The sequence below is a fragment of the Rutidosis leptorrhynchoides genome, chromosome 2 (assembly GCF_046630445.1).
Source record: "Rutidosis leptorrhynchoides isolate AG116_Rl617_1_P2 chromosome 2, CSIRO_AGI_Rlap_v1, whole genome shotgun sequence".
Lineage (NCBI taxonomy): Eukaryota > Viridiplantae > Streptophyta > Magnoliopsida > Asterales > Asteraceae > Rutidosis > Rutidosis leptorrhynchoides.
In genome coordinates this window covers 623,936,142-623,950,830 of record NC_092334.1, presented here as the reverse complement: position 1 = coordinate 623,950,830, position 14,689 = coordinate 623,936,142, and positions in this window count along the sequence as shown.

Genomic DNA, 14,689 nt, shown 5'->3' with positions numbered 1-14,689 from the left:
GTTTTAAGCATGTTTATTCTCAGGTGATAACTAAAAGCTTCTGCTGCAACATGTTGAATTTAAGCAAGATCTTGAGTATGCATATTTATGTCAAAAATAAAACTACATATCAGAGAAGTTGTAATGTAAAATACGTTGGAAATCGTGTTGTTATCATCACATGTAAAGTTTGTAAGGCTAAGATTATCGCTAAACGATAATCATTATTATGATGTTCAAACTTTTTATTTTCAATAAAATTTATGGTTTGTATTGTAAAAACGAATGCAGTTTTCTTTGAAAAATGTCGCTTATAGAGGTCAATACCTCGCGATGAAATCATATGTTATTATATTTGTCCTTATGGTTTAGGACGGGTTATGACATGTGGTATCAGAGCGTTGGTCTTAGAGAACCAGAAAATTTGCATTAGTGTGTCTTATCGAGTTTGTTAGGATGCATTAGTGAGTCTGGACTTTGACCGTGTTTGATTTAGAAAACTATTGCTTATCCTTGTTGGGTAAAAATTAATATGTAAATATTATGTGGTACTAATGTGCTAGTTTTTATGTGATAGATGTCTGGCTTAGAACTTGTTATCACATTCAGCGACTCCGAACCAGAATCTTCAGATGGTGTTCCAGTCATTAACCTGTCCGATGATGAAAACGACACCTTTGGGGAAGACTCACAATTTTCGGATGAATCAATTGAATAGGAACCGGAAAGTAATCTTGAGGAGGAAGAAATACAGGAAATTACGAAAGACAAGTTCGAAAGAGGAAAGAAACGAAAGGCTACTGAATTGGAAAATCCAAATCCCGAGTTTAGTGAGGATGTTGTGGCACCAACTCCACCAGACACTTCCAACCCTATTCCTGCTATTCCTATTAGTTCTATCCCGGCATCCAGTTCTTCAGCCCCTCAGCCAAAACGCAGGGAGACAGTCAAGATAACCTTTAAGCGATTTCTTTAAATACAAACGTTTTGGGTTAAATGATGCGCTGTTGTTTTAAACCATAGGATCATATAACGTTTTGTATAATATTACTAGTGTGGTTTGTTTAATGTTTGATGTAAGATAAGCATATGTAAAATAGTGAAGTGTGAAATGCAATAATTTTCCATGGTTGAGTATTATTTGGGTGGTAGTAATTGATTTTCGTACCAAGCTATTAAGTATGAACTTTAACGGGTAGGTACTACCCTAGATATAATTATAAAATGCTAATATGAAGAAAAGGCTTTTTTAATAATAACTAGTTCATATTATTAATAAGCTACGATGTACTGTAAATACATACTACATCTATAATATTCCATGTGAATAATTATTTTTTCATTCTTATTGAAGATTATGGCGCGATTGAACCGAATGACGGAACAAGAAATTGAGGAACTCATCAATCAACGAGTGAACGACAGAATGTTATGGGTCGAGGCTGCAAGAGGTGCTGTAGTTAACCCAAATTCTCGTGTGGAATGTACTTACAAAACTTTTCAAGGTTGCAAGCCCTCATCATTCAGTGGAACAGAAGGACCGGTCGGTTTAACCCGGTGTATCGAAAAGATTGAGTCTGTGTTTAAAATCAGTGGTTGTATTGATAAGGACATGACCAAGTATGCATCGTGCACCTTACAAGATAGTGCACTCACGTGGTGGAAAAACTATGTGAAGGCCGTAGGAGGAGATGTAGCTTATGATACTCCCTGGGAAGAATTCAAAACAATGCTAATCAATGAGTATTGTCCAAGGAACGAGGTTAGGAAGTTGGAAGCTGAATTATGAAGCCTGAAAGTCGTTGGTACTGAACTCACCAACTACAATCAGCGATTCATGGAATTAGCTTTGCTATGTCCCGAATTGGTACCAACCGAAGAACGGAAGATAGAACTGTACAAAGATGGTTTGCCTAAAAATGTCAAAGCAAATGTTACAGCATCGAAACCCAAGACTATTCACGAAGCCATCACCATGGCAAACGAGTTGATGGACCAGATTATTCTGGATAAGAACACCGATGTCAAGACATCAGAAAACAAAAGAAAGTGGGAAGGTAATCAACAATCCAACAAGAAACCACGCAAGGTGTGGGTAGTGGTTCAAGCTCAGGTTACAAAGGATGAAATCCTTTATGTAACAGATGCCACAAACATCACTCTGGTTATTGTAATGTGGTGTGCGATAATTGTAATCGAAGGGGTCATTTTGCTGAAGATTGTAGGATTCCTGTTACAAATACCAATGGCACCAAGACTCCTGCCACCAATGCAAATAGAACTACCTTGGCCACTATTACTTGTTATGGGTGTGGGAAACAGGGTCATTATAAGAGCCAGTGCTCGAATCCAGAGAAGAATAACGGATCTGCACGTGGAAGAGCATTTATTATTAATGCTAGAGAGGCGTATGAAGACCCGGAGCTGGTTACGGGTACGTTTATCATTAATAACTTATCAGCATCTATTATATTTGATACTGGTGCTGATAGAAGTTACATGTGTAGAGACTTTTACGCTAAATTGAATTGTTCATCATTACCTCTAGATGCTAAGTACATGATTGAGTTAGCTAATGGTAAACTAATTAAAGCCGATAAAATTTGCCGTGATTGTAAAATAAATTTAGCCGGAGAAACATTTAAGATTGATTTGATACCCATAGAATTAGGAAGTTTTGACGTAATTATCGGCATGGACTGGATGTCCAAAGTAGGAGTCGAAGTGGTGTGTACTGAAAAGGCAATTCGTATTCCTCGAAAGGATAAATCAATGATAATGATTTACGGAGATAAAGGTAAACCAAACCTAAATCTCATTAGATGTTTGAAAGCTCGAAAGTATTTAGAAAAGGGATGTTATGTCATCCTAGCACATGTAAAGAAAGTTGAAGAAAAGGAGAAGAATATTAACGATGTAAATGTAGTAAGAGACTTTCCCGATGTATTTCCGGAAGAATTACCGGGACTACCTCCTTTCAGGTCTGTAGAATTTCAAATAGATCTTGTACCTGGAGCTGCACCGGTTGCTCGTGCTCCATATAGACTTGCACCGTCTGAGTTAAAAGAACTTCAGAGTCAGTTAAAAGTATTACTGGATCGTGGATTCATACGACCAAGTACTTCACCGTGGGGAGCTCCAATTTTATTTGTTAAAAAGAAAATGGATCTTTTAGGATGTGTATAGATTATCGTGAATTAAATAAGTTAACTATCAAGAATCGGTATCCACTACCAAGGATTGACGACTTATTTGATCAATTGCAAGGATCATGTGTGTACTTGAAAATCGACTTAAGATCGGGCTATCATCAACTACGTGTCAAAGAAGAAGATATTCCGAAAACTACTTTCCGAACACGCTACGGTTATTATGAATTTTTAGTCATGCCGTTTGGATTGACGAATGCGCCAGCTGTATTCATGGACCTCATGAATCGAGTTTGTAGTCCGTATCTAGATAAGTTTGTTATCGTTTTCATTGACGATATTCTTATTTATTCCAAAAATGAGCAAGAGCATGAACAGCATTTAAGGTTGGTATTAGAATTGTTAAGAAAAGAACAGTTATACGCCAAATTTTCTAAGTGTGCATTTTGGTTGAAAGAAGTGCAATTTCTTGGTCACGTTGTTAGTAGCAAAGGAATTCAGGTTGATCCAGCTAAAATTGAGGCCATTGAAAAATGGGAGACTCCTAAGACACCAACGCAGATACGCCAATTTTTGGGTTTAGCCGGTTATTATAGAAGGTTTATTCAAGATTTTTCCCGAATAGCTAAACCATTAACAACGTTAACGCAAAAAGGGAAGAAGTACGAATGGACTTCTGAGCAGGAGAGTGCATTTCAATTACTGAAGAAGAAGTTGACTATAGCACCTATTTTATCGTTACCTGAAGGAAACGATGATTTTGAGATATATTGTGACGCTTCGCGACAAGGTTTTGGTTGCGTCCTTATGCAACGGAAGAAAGTTATAGCATACGCATCCCGATAATTGAAGATTCACGAGCGGAATTATACGACGCATGATTTAGAATTGAGAGCAGTAGTGTTTGCATTAAAGATATGGAGACACTATTTATATGGGGTTAAATGCACTGTGTTTACTGATCATAAAAGCCTTCAACATATTTTTGATCAGAAACAGCTGAACATGAGGCAACGTAGGTGGGTTGAGCTGATAAACGACTATGATTGTGAAATTCGCTATCATCCCGGGAAAGCGAATGTAGTGGCTGACGCTCTAAGCAGAAAGGAACGAGAGCCAATTCGAGTACGAGCGATGAACATAAAAATTCGCATGAATCTTAACACAAATTAAAGAGGCTCAACGAGAAGCTCTTACTAAAGAGAACATAGGAAATAAAATAATGAAGAAGTATGAGAAGCAACTCGTTATACGGGAAGACGGAATTTGATATTTTGCAAACCGTATTTGGGTACCAAAGTTAGGTGGATTAAGGAAGTTGATATTGAATGAGGCGCATAAGACAAGATACTCGATACATCCTGGAATTGGAAAGATGTACCAAGATCTTAAGACGCATTATTGGTGGCCTAATTTAAAGACAGACGTTGCAACATATGTTGGGGAATGTTTAACTTGTTCCAAAGTTAAAGCAGAACACCAGAAGCCGTCAGGGTTACTTCAACAACCAGAAATCCCAAAATGAAAATGGGATGGTATTACCATGGATTTCATCACAAAGTTACCTAAGACTGCCTGGGGTTATGACACCATTTGGGTAATAGTTGATCGTCTCACCAAATCTGCACATTTCTTGCCTATAAAGGAAACAGATAGAATGGAGAAACTATTATGTTTATACATAAAGGAAATTGTTTCAAGGCATGGAATACCTATTTCCATTATATCCGATCGTGATAGTAGATTTACATCAAAGTTCTGGCAATCTCTACAAGAGGCACTGGGAACTCGTTTGGATATAACTCGTTTGGATATGAGCACCGCATATCATCCAAAAACTGACGGGTAGAGTGAAAGAACAATTCAGACTCTTGAAGACATGCTCAGGGCATGTGTGATCGATTTTGGAAACGGATGGGATAAATATCTACCATTAGCAGAATTCTCGTATAATAATAGTTATCATGCGAGCATTAAAGCTGCACCATTCGAAGCATTGTATGGAAGGAAGTGTAGATCCCCTATCTGTTGGAATGAAGTAGGAGATCGACAATTAACTTTGTCCCGAGATCATACACGAAACGACTGAGAAGATAGTACAAATCAAGGAGAGATTGAAAACAGCCCGTAGTCGCCAAAAGAGCTACGCCGATGTCCAAAGGAAACCATTAGAGTTTCAGATCGGTGACATGGTTATGCTAAAGGTGTTAACTTGGAAAGGTGTAATACGTTTCGGTAAAAGGGGTAAACTGAACCCAAGGTATGTAGGCCCGTTCAAGATCATCGAATACATTGGACCGGTAGCTTATCGACTCGAGTTACCACAACAACTCGCCGGAGTACATAATTCATTTCACATTTCAAACCTCAAGAAATGTCTTGCAAAGGAAGATCTCACCATTCCTCTTGAAGAAATCCAAATCGACGAGAAACTACAATTCATAGAAGAACCAGTCGAAATCATGGACCGTGAAGTTAAACGGCTCAAGAAGAGAAACATACCAATCATTAAGGTTCATTGGAATGCTCGAAGGGGTCCCGAGTTTACTTGGGAACGAGAGGATCAGATGAAACAAAAGTACCCACATTTGTTTACCGATGATGCAAAATAGGTACAATTTTAAAATTTCGGGACGAAATTTATTTAACGGGTAGGTACTGTAACGACCCAGATTTTTCCGATCATTTTATATCTATGAGATTAATATTTACATAAATTAAACCTTACCAACATGATAAGCAATCTAAATTGTTGAGATTTATGTTTTTGAAAAGAGTTTTACACAACGTTTGACCGTCCAATTTGACCGATGATATCACGAACTATATAACATACGATAATTATACATTTGTGTATATATATGTATTTATATATATTTAACATGATCTAAGGATAGTTTAACATCTCATTGTATATTAATAACAATGAGTTATAAGTATATTTTGAAACTACTAACTTAAGTTTTCAAAACGATAACTATACGTAACGTTCTTTGACATAAATACATATAACTTATAATGCTTATACATGTATCATATAGATATGTATTTAATCACTTTTAAAGGGCTTTTATACATAAAACAATATAAGTATATTTACAAAAGATAGTTATATTTTAATTCTCGTTCCGTTTTCTCAAGATTTCTATACTTATATCAAGGGTATATGTACCCGTATCATACTCAGCTTCTATACGTATTTACTATTGGTATATACACATCAAATCGACATCCTAATCAACACCTAATCAGCCCTTATTGCTGCCCTCAAGGAGAGGTAATTAGAAATTGGATGCTAGCATGATATTTATACAAAATAACAAATGAAAATTTTGTTTTTGTCTCCCCATGATTCACGCCATTTATGGCTATATGTATCATCATTTTTTATTCAATTTCTACTACCATTTCTTAGCTAAACACACACACACTTATAAGCCTTAAACACTTTAATCATCTCAGCAAATAACCATGAAGATCTAGCTTCAAAAACAACACTTAATCATCATAAGAAATTCCTTTCAAGAACACTTCAATAATCCTTCCAAGTATACAAGTTTACTTCCAATCTTTCAATCCCACTCCACCACTCTTTTGGTTCTAGGATTTTTCTTATCTTTTGCAGTAACTTTGTCCAAGTGACTTGAGGTAGTAACCTTATTCATAACCTTATTCGATTCATATTTATATAGCTATCTTATTTTGTGTTGTAAAATTTTAACAACAAGAACATAGTTTGAATGATTTCAAACTTGTTCGCAAACTAAATAGATATTTCTAACTTAACTTTTAAAATACTTCAAGACCTGTAATATATCATAATGATATGCTAACTTAACAAGATACAACTTGTTTTTACAAAGAATACCTTAAAACTGAATCTACGTCGTCGGAGTGCAACCGGGGGCTGTTTTGGGTTGGATAATTAAAAACCATTTTAAACATTGAATTGGAAGTTCATATCTTGGAAAAATGATATTTCTTATGAATATTTTAACACATAAAAATTTCATGGTTTAACTCAAAGTGTAAGTATTTTTAGAAAAATGATCATTAAATGTTGTTTTTATGATGGAAAATGATCACTTTCATAAGTTTCACCAAAGTTTGAACTATAACCTGTAATTCCGAATGTAAACCAAGGTATTTACAGTTCATATTCTTAAAATTTGACTCAATCCAAGGAAGTGGCAAGTTGAACCAACAAAAACGGAGTTGTAATGAAGAAACTACCACTAAAACAAGATCGGGTATCCGAAGCTAGTTTAGCTACGAAAATATTTGGAGAAAAATTTAATTAATCATATCTTTTCTAATTAATATGATATTTTATATATAATTACTTATGATTTGATTTTATATATTTCAGGACCACCCGTAAACAACACGAGAAGATTGATCATAAGACCTCATGATTGTACGCAACACGTCATTTGACAACACGGTACTTTATGTACGCAACACGTCATTTGACAACATGGTACCATGGGTCGAGATTAATTCTGATCAATACGAATACGATGGGGTCTTTATTTATTTTATTGAGCAACTAATTGTGGACCACTAACATCGGACTGCTAACTACGGACTAAGAAAATATTAAAAGTATTATAAGTATATATATATATATATATATATATATATATATATATATATATATATATATATATGTAACGATTACTTGAAAAGAAAATATGTTGATATATTATATATATGGTTAGGTTCGTGATATCAATCGGAGACCAAGTCGTGTTTATTACCTTCCAGGCAAAAGTGAGTATATAGTCCAACTTTTAAACTCTAAATATTTCGGGATGAGAATACATGCATTTTATGATTTACGCTATGGACACAAGTGATTTAAAAATATATATTCTACGTTGAGTTGTACCACTGGCATACTTCCCTGTAACTTGGTAACTACTATTTACATGAGGTATTGTAAACGCGAATCCTGTTGATAGATCTATCGGGCCTGACAACCCCAACCGGACTGGACGACCAGTATTCAACGGTTGCACAGTACTTCTTTTTGGTGACTACACTTGGTATGGTGTAGTAAGATTTCATAATAAACGGAATATGCGACGTTGATTAAATGTTAAGTATGGTTATCAAGTGCTCAACAACTTAGAATATTTTTATTAAAACGTTTATATCTGAAATCTTGTGGTCTATATTTATAACGCTGCCGGCATTAAACCTATATCTCACCAACTTTATGTTGATATTTTAAGCATGTTTATTCTCAGGTGATAACTAAAAGCTTCCGCTGCAACATATTGAATTTAAGCAAGATCTTGAGTATGCATATTTGTGTCAAAAATAAAACTGCATATCGGAGAAGTTGTAATGTAAAATACGTTGAAAATCGTGTTGTTATCATCACATGTATAGTTTGTAAGGCTAAGATTATCACTAAACGATAATCATTATTATGATGTTTAAACTTTGTATTTTTAATAAAAGTTATGGTTTGTATTGTAAAAACGAATGCAGTTTTCTTTGAAAAATGTCGCATATAGAGGGCAATACCTCGCGATGAAATCATATGTTATTATATTTGTCCTTATGGTTTAGGACGGGTTATGACATTATACATCATATCTTGAATGCTTATATCATTTATTCTAGCTACAACACATATCACAATTTTAGTCCTAACATTCTCCCCCATAATGAGTGTTGTGGCCTGGTTGATCATCTTTGTAATCTTGTACTATTAAAATTTATTTGAAATCTTAAATTCTTCCCATTGAAATAGTCACAGTTGATGACTTAAACATGTAGAAACTTTGAATTTTTTTTTTTTAAAATAGTACTCCCTTCGTCCCAGTTCAGTTGTCATGTTTTGACTTTAAAGGTATTTTTTTCAACTTTAAATTTAAATTACTTTTTGTGTGTTATATAATAGTTAATGATCATTACCGGTAAAAATATATTCGAAAACTAATCCATTGATATAAAGTTCATCGAATAATATATAATACAAAAAAGATATTTAAAGTCAAAGTTGGAAAGAAATGACAAAAGTCACAACAAGTGGACAATTGAACTGGGACGGAGTGAGTAATATTTATTAGATTAGTTGCAAAATAGAAAAAGTATTTTTTTTTTTTTACCAAAATGGCAAAACCGAAGTTTGAAACTTCGGTTTTGCCATATCCGAAGTTTCAAACTTCGGTTTTGCTGTCAGTCGAAAACCTAAACCAAAGTTTGGAACTTCGGTTTTGCAGGTAAACAGTAAAACTGAAGTTTCAAATTTCGGTTTTGCAGTCTGCATCCCATACAGTCAATAATGGACAAAAACCTGAAACCCTATCTTGTCAAAATCCGTTTTATTATCTTTTTACATTTATTTATATCACCATTATCATCAACTCATGTAAGACCCTAAACCCAAGTGTACAGGTGTACATAAACGTTGGATAATCAAACTAAAGTAAACTGAAAGTGACAGACTGTGAGTGAGCTTGTGCGCGCCGCGCAAAGGCAGTGGTGCGCGACGCGCACCTATCCTGCGACAGAATTCTGCTTTTTGCTATAGTGATTTAAATGAAGGGCATTTTGGTCTTTTCACTTGAGGCAGGATGTGTAGCCATATTATCAGTTTGGGATCCAATTTTGGATCATATTTCACATCCACAAACACTCCCATTTCATCTAGAGAGAGATAGAGATTTCTAGAGTGAGTTTTGGAGATTTGGGGAAAAGGAGCTTGAATCGATCAAAAGCTCGAGTGTTAAAATTGTTCATCTCGCTCCTATCTACGTTGTGGTAGTATTGGTAAGTTCTAACTCCGAGTTTTCATAGTTTGATTATTGTTCATAATTGGGGTTTTGATTTGGGTGTTCTTGAGTAAACCCACTAGTTGATAATTGGGTGATTGAGCTAGTAAATGGTGTTGATAACCATTGTTGGTGGGTTTTGGGTTGGATGATGAAATTGATTAGTTGATGATCATGTTCGGGTGTTAATATCACTAGTTAACTTAGGTGTGACGACCCGAATTTTTCCGCCTACTTGATTATACTATTTACATGATTTAATAATTCTGACTTGATAAGCAATGAATTTTAATAAGTCTTGAACCTCCGGAAAGAGTTTTATATAAGTATTTGTAACGACCCGGATTTTTTTGCTAATATATAGAAGATTAATATTTACATAATTAAGGTTTCCAACATGTTAGGCAATCAAATTTATTAAGACTTGTCTATTTGAAATGAATTTCATACAAACGTTTGGCCACCCAGGTTGTCTGACGATTCATGAACGTCATAACGTGTAATACTTATATATATATATATATATATATATATATATATATATATATATATATATATATATATATATATATATATATATATATATATATATATATATATATATGGATATATATGGATATATATTTTTATGAATTATTAAAATGATATTTAAGTATCTCATTAAGTGTATTAACAATTGATTATATATATAAAATGAGACTACTAACTTAAAGACTTCGAAACAATATACATATATGTAACGTTTTTTGAAGTCTTAAACCCTAATTTAAACTAAATGTATATGTATTGTATTAAGATGTATTAATACACTTTTGAAAGACTTAAATACATATATCAATATACTTATACTCAACAAAGATAGCTATGCTCATAATCTCATTCAATTCTATCAAGAATTCTACTCGTATTCATTCAGTATTAATACCCGTATCATACCCAGCTTCTAAACATATTTACTATTGGTATATACATACCAAATCATTGATCTTAGCCACCCTCAATCAGTTAGGAGACATATGGAACCAACTCATTTAACTTGTTGTATGACTAAAATGCAAGAAACAAAAACTAATCCATCATATATCTATATCTATATCTAAATGTATCTATCTATATATCTATATACATTTCATCTCATTTTAATCACCTACTTCATTACTCCTAAACACATACTACTCAAGAACATTTCTAATTCAGTAAACTTCCATTATTTATCTCCTAAACCACTTCAAGAACAAGCTTAAAATATCATAACAAGAATCATTCAAGAACATATCAAGATAACCTTCCAACTTGAAGAAGTTTACTTCCAATCTTTCAAGCCAACTCAACAACTCTTTAGGATCACTAATTATACTTTCTTTCTTGTAGCTTTTCATCTTATAATCAAGGTAAGAATCATATATAAGCTTTAGTTCAATTCATATACTTATAACTATCTTATTTCAAGATAGAAATTCTTATTCGAACTTTTGTTCATTTCATGATTTTACTTCAAGAATTCCAAGCCATCAAGGATATCTTTGAACTCAAGATCTTCTCCTTATTTCTCTAGCAACTTTATTCATTTGAATTGAGGTAGTAACCTTATTCATAATCTTATTCGATTCATATTCATATAGCTATCTTATTTTGAGTTATAACTAATAACAACAAGAACATAGTTTAGATTATTTCTAAACTTGTTTGCAAATAAACTTAATCTTTCTAACTTAACTTTTAAAATACTTCAACACATGTATTATGACAGTATGTCAAGCTAACATAAGGATATAAAACTTGTAAACACGAAGAACACCTTAAAATCGAATATACGTCGTCTTAGTCGAACGGGGGCTGTTTTGGGTTTAATTTTAAAAACCTATCTTAAACTTTGAATTAAAAGATTTCCTTTATTGAAAAATCTTATTTTATATGGATATGAAATATATCCAAAATCCATGGTTAAACTCTAAGTGGAAGTATGTTTTTCAAAAGGGTCATCAAGATGTCGTTCTTACGACGGATATGACTATCTTCTCTTATTTGACACCTTAGCTGTATTTTCGACTATAAACCTATACTTTTTCTGTTAAGATTAATAATATTGAGTTCGATACGAAACCATGGAAACTCGAATCACTCAAAACGGATCTGTAACGAAGAAATTATGGGTAAAATAAAATTGGATATTTTTCTTAATTTTTAGCTACGGACATGATTTATAAAAATGGATGCTAACCTTATCCTAGCTAACTTACCTTGTATCCTACATGTATTTATACATGTCTTGTTCCCGAACTTATGGAAATACAATTTATAATAGTCGTGATAAAGTTCTACGACAATATATTATAGTCTTAATAAAGATCGTAAGGCACCATATATATATATATGACTTGATCTCCGTGGATTCGTATACAAAGTTTTGACATATCATTTTGACTTCTTCTATATATATTATTGGAATGGACTATTAGACACCATTGGCAGTAATCTCAAGTTAGCTGTGGGTCGAAGTGGATTCCAAAATATTATATACTTTGAGTTGTGATCGAGCCTGAGACATGTATACCATGGGTCGCGGATTGCTTTAGACAATATACATATTATGTGTCTTATTATATTAAGACAATGTATTATAGTGTTAGTGAATTCTAACACAATATACGCATTTATATTTATATATATATTTATACTGTTGGAGTATTGGATTATTGGACTACGAACGTTGGACTACTAACAATGGACAATTAAAATTATCACAAGTATCATAAGTATGGAATATTAATTATATATATATATATCTTGACACAAGAATATTATTATTAGGTTCGTGAATTTGTCAAAAGGCCAAGTCTTATCACTATCTATTCGGAAATCATCACAAGTGAGTTATAGTCCCATTTTTACTATCTAAATTATTTTGGAATGAGAATACATGCAAAATTTATAAATGTTTTACAAAATAAGCACAAGTTCATGGAACTACATTCTACGATTGTTTTGTTATACCGGATATCTGTACTTATTATTATTATGCTTGGTAACCTAAGAATTAGTGAAAAACACTAATTGACGCGAATCCTAAAGGTAGATCTACCGGTAACAACCACCCCCATTTTCGAATAGTGGAAATGCTTTAGTACTTCGAAGGGTTCTTGTCATATATTTGAATAGTTGAATGTATGATGCCAGATATCTTAAGTGCTCTATGTTAAGGTCAGTTACCAGGCGACTCATCGTATGAATGATTTTTGCAGTTGTAATGATCCTGCGCATTTAATTAAATGAAATCTTGTAGCTTATTAAATATTATGATTATTATATAGAAATTAAACCTATGACTTAAAATGTCCCGTTCTTATTGATTAAAAACGTTCCATATTAATTGATTTCGTTGCGAGGTTTTGACCTCTATATGAGACGTTTTTCAAAGACTGCATTCATTTTAAAACAAACCATAACCTTTATTTCATCAATAAAGGTTTAAAAAGCTTTACGTAGATTATCAAATAATGATAATCTAAAATATCATGTCTACACACGACCATTACATAATGGTTTACAATACAAATATGTTACAACAAAATAAGTTTCTTGAATGCAGTTTTTACACAATATCATACAAGCATGGACTCCAAATCTCGTCCTTATTTAAGTATGCGACAGCGGAAGCTCTTAATAATCACCTGAGAATAAACATGCTTAAAACGTCAACAAAAATGTTGGTGAGTTATAGGTTTAGCCTATATATATCAAATCATAATAATAGACCACAAGATTTCATATTTCAATACACATCCCATACATAGAGATAAAAATCATTCATATGGTGAACACCTGGTAACCGACAATAACAAGATGCATATATAAGAATATCCCCATCATTCCGGGACACCCTTCGGATATGATATAAATTTCGAAGTACTAAAGCATCCGGTACTTTGGATGGGGTTTGTTAGGCCCAATAGATCTATCTTTAGGATTCGCGTCAATTAGGGTGTCTGTTCCCTAATTCTTAGATTACCAGACTTAATAAAAAGGGGCATATTCGATTTCGATAATTCAACCATAGAATGTAGTTTCACGTACTTGTGTCTATTTTGTAAATCATTTATAAAACCTGCATGTATTCTCATCCCAAAAATATTAGATTTTAAAAGTGGGACTATAACTCACTTTCACAGATTTTTACTTCGTCGGGAAGTAAGACTTGGCCACTGGTTGATTCACGAACCTATAACAATATATACATATATATCAAAGTATGTTCAAAATATATTTACAACACTTTTAATATATTTTGATGTTTTAAGTTTATTAAGTCAGCTGTCCTCGTTAGTAACCTACAACTAGTTGTCCACAGTTAGATGTACAGAAATAAATCGATAAATATTATCTTGAATCAATCCACGACCCAGTGTATACGTATCTCAGTATTGATCACAACTCAAACTATATATATTTTGGAATCAACCTCAACCCTGTATAGCTAACTCCAACATTCACATATAGAGTGTCTATGGTTGTTCCGAAATATATATAGATGTGTCGACATGATAGGTCGAAACATTGTATACGTGTCTATGGTATCTCAAGATTACATAATATATAATACAAGTTGATTAAGTTATGGTTGGAATAGATTTGTTACCAATTTTCACGTAGCTAAAATGAGAAAAATTATCCAATCTTGTTTTACCCATAACTTCTTCATTTTAAATCCGTTTTGAGTGAATCAAATTGCTATGGTTTCATATTGAACTCTATTTTATGAATCTAAACAAAAAA